At 36.4% G+C, this 7982-nt stretch overlaps 1 pseudogene; it reads right to left on the reverse strand.

Moving 5' to 3' along the window:
• Positions 1–977: 977 nt before the first annotated feature.
• Positions 978–1819, reverse strand: LOC149233705 (serine/threonine-protein kinase PEPKR2 pseudogene; annotated as a pseudogene).
• Between the last annotated feature and the right edge of the window lie 6163 nt (positions 1820–7982).

A 7982-nucleotide genomic window follows, 5' to 3' on the forward strand; every position in this document is an offset into this window, starting at 1 on the left:
AATGTATATATTCTGCATGGTGAATATAGTTTGTCTTACACATTTACACAGTGGATATGATTGCTAGGGTGTGATATCATTTTTGTTTTGTTTTTTTTTTTCTAAATTTATTTTACATTTTTACAGAATTCTATGAACACAAATACCAATTAATTTATATAATGTTGCATGTAAAATTATCATGAATGAATTAGTAAATTAAATATCAGAAATATTGAAAATAATTGTGCCATAATCAATTTCTATTTTATTTATGCTTATTCACTCGGGGACAGTAAAAAAAAATCCAAAAAGACATTAAAACTGCTAGTGGATATTGTTTGCATGGTAAATATAGCCGGTGTATTTGATGTCTAATATGTGCAAGAATTATTGCATGTACACTTCATTGATGCGTTTATTTGAAAAAGGCAATAATGAATGCCGGTCTTCTTATTTTGGAAACTTTAATTCCGATAAAAATTAAAATTTTGATTTCAATCAAATAAGTTACAAGCCGGACCAATCTTCTTACAAGCTTTTTGTATATATGAGAACCTGTGGAGGAAGGCAAATTGTTAATGCCATGTTCTCTACCCATGTTCTCTACCCACAAGTATTAAGTACAATTTTGATTTCAATCAAATCAGCTACAAGCCAGATCAATCTTCTTACAAGCTTTTTGTATCTCTGAGAACCTGTGGAGGAAGGCAAATTTTTACTGCCATGTTCTCTACCCACAAGTATTGAATTCGACAAGCTTATAATTTCAAATGCGTAGGGACTCCTTCCCAGTAAGACTTTGAGAAAAATCTGAAAACATTCATTGATTCACAGCAATCACATTTCTGCTATTACGTGCGTTTTTTGACTTGTCTCAAAATTCAACCACGGGTGCCCTGTAACAAATTAGGTCATCCCATCCATTAATATAATATAAAAAAGAAAAGAGGTTAATTCATCATCTGTGCTAAAATGAGATAACGATTATGGTAGTGTTACTTACTCAAGACTTGTGTAGCATTCAAGCGGTGTTGTGGATCTTTAACGAGCATGCGTGAGATGAGGTCTTTGGCCAGCACGGAGATTTTGTCCCATACACCATTTTTGAGATCAACATCTTCTTTCAAAATCTTACATTTGAGTTCCAAGAAGTTGTCACCATGGAATGGCAATGCACCACTGAGCATGGCATACAGCAACACTCCAGCGCTCCAAATATCCACGCTCTCTGTATATCCTTGTCCATTCATAATTTCGGGAGCCACGTAGGCTGGGGTTCCCGTTTTATCATAGAGAAGTTTACCTCCTGCAATTTCGCAATATTTTTCAACCAATTTATCCACCTATGATAATTATTTAAGAGAAAGAATAAATCTGAATGATCAAATTTACAGTACTCTTCTTTCCAAAATTACAAAATATATTTATAAAATAACATGATGACGATGGTACCCAAAATTTAAACTCTATCACTTAAAATTTATCGCATTAAATCTGAAATAAAAAATATGATACCTTTGTGAAACAGCGTAGCAAGACCGAAGTCACCCAACTTGACGACTGCATGCGTGAGGCTTCCTGTCAAGAAAATGTTTTCGGGTTTGATATCTCTGTGAACAACACCCTTTGCATGGCAATACAAAATGCTCTCCATCATCTGCTTGAATATCATGGCAGCTTCCAATTCATCATCAGGCTTGTAACGGCCGCCTCTCTGCATAACCGTTTGGAACAGATCTCCTAGGCTGCACAGCTCCAAAACTAGATGTATATTCTGCGAATCCTCATAAACCGCATGAAGTTTCACAGTGCCCTCGTAACCGGAGACCCTACACATGACGTTTATTTCATTGAGGATCATATTGAGCGGTGTCTTATTTTTGTTGAGGGATTTGCAACAGAAAGCGATGCGTGTGGCCCTGTGGAAACATATATTAATTTTATGATGGGGAACCACGCTCAAGTCCACATTGCTGAATTCATAGTGGTCGTGAATTGAGCAATTATTAATTATGGGCATCAGTACTGATCTTCCTCCCCTATGAAAACAACTCTGCAACCACTCTGCCACTTTGCTTTGCTCCATCTTCATCGAAGACATGAACCTGTTTATGGATGAGATGAAGCCACCACCCTTTAAGTTGGTAGTGTATTCTTCTACCTCGTCCTCCTGTGGTATATCGACTATGATGGCCAAGGCTGCTCTTGTGGGCTCCAACATTTTGCCAAGCCTTTGCCTTTGCATTCAGTAAATCTGATAGATGATGGAAACAACAAGAATCGCAGCTATAAGCAATTTTTTTCAGTGAATCTGATAGAGGATGGAAACAACAACAATCGCAGCCGATAGATTGGTAATTTCTTTTGTGTTTTTCTTCTTTGTTTTCAAATTTATGGAACTTTGCTTTTCTATTTTCGTATTATCAAACATTTAACGTAGACAACTCTCGTGCAACTCTTAAAATAGTCACCTCTCACTTCAGTCCGCTCGTAAACATGTCAAAGTAAACATGCAGATGACGTTTTCTTTCATAAACTTCTCCTGTGTTTTCTTATTTTTATAATAGGAAATATAACTTATAATCACTGAGACTATAACATGTTTTGATAATATTTTTATAAAATGTTTCGTAATCAGGGTACTACGCCCGGTTGCCCGGTTGCCCACTTGACGAACCTGTGGCTATACGGGTTCGATCTTGTTTTTGCGTTCATGTTTTGCTATGCTGTAATGTGTCAGTTTACTTCTTGTTTTTGCGTTCATGTTTTGCTATGCTGTAATGTCTCAGTTTACTTCTTCTTGTTAGGGTCACAGTTTACTTGCAGTTGCAACTCTCTTTATTGTATGATTGCATGGATTTAAAGAACAATAACACAAACTCAGAAAATAACAATCCGTTTTATAGCATATTATTGAGTCTATTATTATTGTAGTTGTATGATCTTGTTAATGCGTGCGGTGTAATGTTTTATAGCTTATTGAGAAGGCATAAATAAATTTAAACAAAAATAAATTTATTTATTAAGGTTTAAATTAAAAGTAGTTAATTTTTTTTTCCATATTTTATTAATTTAATTTAATTTAATATAATTAAATAGATATAATGTTTAATATAATGTATTTAAAAAAATTAAATATAATAATAAATTTGAATAATGGTTTTATAATATAATAATATAATTTAAACTTCATTTTAATATAATTTTATAGCTTTGACCTGGTTTTATGGTTTTAGTTTTAATATAAGTTTGATATAATGATGATGATGGTTAACGTCGGCTGAGACCAAATAATGGTCTATCGGACCTAAAGAAACAAATTATCTATTTTGATTTAAGATTTTATTCCTATGCTCAAAAAGCTTGGAGAGAAGCCTTCCGAGCTCACTATAATTTTGACATTGTAAAAGGCTAGGAAGGTCAGTATTGTAACAAAGATTGTGAAATAGGCGGGGCACTCTAAGAGGAAGTGGTTTTCATCCTCGATGTTCCTATTCTCACATATATGGCAAATCCTTTCCGTCCATGGCGTTTTAGGAACTGCCCAACGACCTGTTTCACTATGGAGCTCATGAGAATTCGTTCTAATCTTTGCTATATTAATTTTCTTCTTTGAGCTAATTAAAATAGAGAGATACTTTTGATCTTCTAGGGTGGGGTTGATGACTTTCTTATAATAACTTAATTTTCTTTTAGCCGCTAAGTCTTTCTCACACCACATTTTTTATAAGTTTTAATATTTTTATAATATTATTTATAATTTTAAAATAGTTTTAACAATTTTATATATTTAGAAATTTTATAATATTATTTAAATCTGAATAATTTTATTGTTTTAAAAGGTCTCATCATGTTTAATATGGAAGAAATGTTGTAATGTCTTATTATGTTCTGTTATCTAAATATTTGATTGGTCAAATTACATAGAAATAAAAAATAAAATGAATAATTAATAATTAAACTAACTTGGACTCCTAAAGCATAGTTCCGAAGAGGTTTCATAATTAAGGTTTAAATTAGAAGTAATTAATTTTTTTTCGTATTTTATTAATTTAATTTAATATAATCAAATATATATAATGTTTAATATAATATATTTAAAAAAAATAAGTATAATAATAAATTTGAATAATGGTTTTATAATATAATAATATAGGAGCGAGTGCTGCTCCCTCCTACAGTCGAGCAGCCACAGAAGGAAGTAAGAACGCGGGAAAGAAACATTTCAAAAAACCTCTGGAGAAGATTTCAGAAGCACGAAGTCAGGGGGCATCTGGGAGAAGTGGAGACCAGGATCAGGAAGGGAATCAACAAGAAATTAGCAAAGAAAAGGAGAATGGAGGTAGTAGTGAAAGACCGGCTTCCACAAAGACAACTGGGGTCTGCAAGCCCAAGTCAGGGATTATTCCCCAGGTCGTATTGAGCGACCCAGTGATACAGGCACATAGGGATCATATGACAGAGAATGCAATCATATGCAAGTTCATGGGGCTATGGCCGACGGAGAGGGTGTTACATGTCTAGATAAGGAGCCATTGGAAGCCAAAGGGAGAAATACATTTACATCTAGATTCTAAGGGCCTTTTCACAGTAGTGTTCACAAGCCTAGAGGACAAAGATAGAGTGTTTGAAGGGAGGGCCTAATTCTATGTTGCGGTAGGACTCTACATGCGGCCATGGATGATGAACTTTGTCTTGGAATGTGAAACATTCACATCAATACCGGTTTGGATCAGACTATATTCCCTTCTTCTCGATTATTGGCTACCATAATCTTTGAACGCCATAGGCAACAAGCTAAGGCATTTTCTTAAGATCTTAGAGGCAACTCTGAAAGGAAGGTATACCTCCTTTGCCCGAATATGTGTGGAAATGGATCTATCTAGAGCCCTTTTGGAAGCTATAATTTTATAAGTATAGGATGAAGAGTGGGTGCAGACTGTGGACTATGAGCACATACCATTTAGATGCTGCAACTGCCATGAACATGGGCATCTATATAGAGACTTCGCCACAATCAATAGGGAAAGCAACTAGAAAACCACTGTGGAGAGACATCACGAGGGTTTCACCAAGGTCAGGAGCAAAGGGAAAGGGGGAAAGCGTCCACACAAGAAGGCAAATGGGGATAAACATACACAACACAATAGATTCAAGATCTTGGAGGAAGAAGAGGGGAACAAGGAGACAGTTTAGGACATGGAGAGTGTAACAAAGGAGGAGGATAAGGTAGCTGACATGGAGGATATCACAGTATACAACCAGTAAAAGGATGATCTAGCAAGCTTGATGGAGATTGGCAAGGACCAGGAGATGACTCCAAGTGAAGCAAGAACAGAGGACCATGAGCTACAAGAGATTCTGGATAGGGAGAATCTAGATCTAGAGAAATTTCTAGAACAAGAAAAAAACATAGGAGTGGACTCCCTACCAAAAGAGGACTATGACATAGTACAATAGCTCTTTCTCTGGAGGTCACAAGCGAAGGGAGTTGGAGTCAAATGATCCAGAATTCTCAGGCACAAGCCCCAAAGAACTCAGGTAGGAAAAGAGGAAGAAAGAGACAGAATGAACTGCTTAACGAATGTGGAAAACTATTGATCAAATCAGGTGAGAAGAAAGGTCTTACCAGCTATTCCTTTACTAATCTTTCTTAATGAAGCTCACGACCTGGAACATTAGAGGCATAGGGAATAGGAGGAAACAAAGAAATCTTAGTAACAGAATGAAAGAAGAAAAACCAGACATGGTTTTTTATTCAGGAGACAAATTGTTCAATGGAAAAGATAAGAGATATTCATAATAAGTGGTTATTCAAATATGAGTATTTAGAGGTTAAGGCAAACAACTCAGTGGGGAGGGAATTCTCACCTTGTGGGACCCCCAAAAATTTGGAATTCTAGATGCTGAAGCATCCAATAACTATCTCTCCCTGATATGTCAACTTGTATGGGACAAGGAGATATACATGATTACAAATGTTTATGGACCTTAAAAGCAAGCAAACAAGCTCAAGTTTCTCACCTCCCTGGAGGATCTAAGAGCAAGACACACCATTTTACCCTAGATCGTTGCAGGAGATTTCAATATGATAAGATCTCTTTCAAAAAAAAAGGAGGCACTAGACAACTAGGTAGAGACTCCATGGCCTTCCTGAACTTCATTATGAACATGGGTCTAGTGGATACTGAAACAATTAATGGAACCTTCACTTGGAACAACAAAAGGGGAGGGGCTAATCAAGTTGCTTCCAAACTTGATAGATTCATTATTTCAGAAGACCTCATTCTCACAGGACCCACCATGACAACCTCCATTATGCCCTTTGGAGGATCAGATCACTAACCTGTACAGCTGGAAGCCACCTTTATGGGAACATTGAGAAATAAACCTTTCAGGTTTGAAAATTCCAGGCTCTCACACCTTAATTTCACTGATAACATTGATAAATGGTGGTGAGAGGAGTTGAATATTTAGGGCATAAAAATGTACATGCTCTAATAGAAACTTAAACATATCAAATCTCGTCTTAAAGCTTGGAACAAAAAGGAATTTGGAGATATCTTCAAAGCCAGAAGAGAAGCTAAGCAGAAGCTCCAGGAAATCAATCAGATCAACATCACAGAGGGCTTCACTGAAGAGCGACAAAAACTAACTAACTCTCTAAAGGAAGAATGGGAGGATCGATGCTTACAAGAAAAAAAATTCTGGAGGTAGAAACCAAGAATACAATGGATTATAGAGGGAGAAAGAAACACAAAATTCTTCCATAAATCCACTATGGCTTACACGGCACACAACAAAATCACAAAAATCAAAGATTCTCAAGGTATTGAGCTTGTTTCTCACAATGATATTGAATCATTCCTTGTACAACACTTATGCAATATTGCAAAGGAACCACTGGAGGACAGATCTAGGTTCATTGACCATTTCACTCAGTATATCCCTCAGTTGGTTACTAGAGAAGACAACCACAATCTTAACAAGCCAGTATCGAAAGAGGAGGTCAGTGAAGTGATTAATGAAATGTAGAATGGAAAAGCACCAGGCTCGGATGGATTCAATGTAGACTTCTTCAAAGCCTACCGGGAAACTATCAAACATGATATCCTCGAGGTTGTGGAAGACTTAAGAAGATCCAAAAAAATACTGAAGGCTCTGAATGCATCCTTCATAGCTCTGATTCCAAAGAAGGAAAATTCCATGAGTCTAGATGGCTTTTGGCCCATAGCCCTATGTAATATGGTGTATAAAATTATCTCCGAAGTAATAGCCAATCAACTCAAACCACTTCTACCCTCTCTCATCTCGGAGGAGCAAACAGGCTATGTGGAGGGAAGACAAATCCTCAACAATATAATCCAAGCTCATGAGGTGGTACACTCACTCAAAAGCAAAAAACAAGCTGGTATGATCATTCAGTTGGACCTAGCGAAAGCCTATGACAAATTGAGCTGGTCTTACATAAGAGCAATTCTAAAATCCTATAGTTTTGACCAGAATTGGATAAGGTGGGTCATGGCATTAGTTAACTAAACCAGTTTTTCCATACTACTTAATGGAGCTCCATCAAGGACCTTCACACCCTTCAGAGGGCTCAGACAAGGAGATCCGCTCTCAATGTTCGTCTTCGTCCTCATGATGGAATGGCTAGGCAGAGCGATTAAAAGGGAAAATGCTGAAGGACGAATTCAGGGTATCAAACTTACCTCGGATGGAGAGGCAAACACTTGTCAACAATTTGTGGATGATACAATGTTGCAAGGCATACCCACAGTCAGGGAAGCTAGAGCAATAAAGAACATCTTAAATGTCTTTGCTATGGAAGCAGGCATAAAGGTAAGCCTTGATAATTTAACTAACTTATATCCATCGTAATTGGTCAAATTATATAGAAATAAAAATCTCTCTGTTAGAGGAAGATTTTTGTAATAGTTGGTTTTGTTAATGAATACAAGTTTTTGTGTGTGTGTGAAACTCTGTCATCCCGAAAAACA

The sequence above is a fragment of the Pinus tabuliformis genome, chromosome J (assembly GCF_031772625.1).
Source record: "Pinus tabuliformis cultivar Carrire ecotype Pingquan chromosome J, CPIR1, whole genome shotgun sequence".
Lineage (NCBI taxonomy): Eukaryota > Viridiplantae > Streptophyta > Pinopsida > Pinales > Pinaceae > Pinus > Pinus tabuliformis.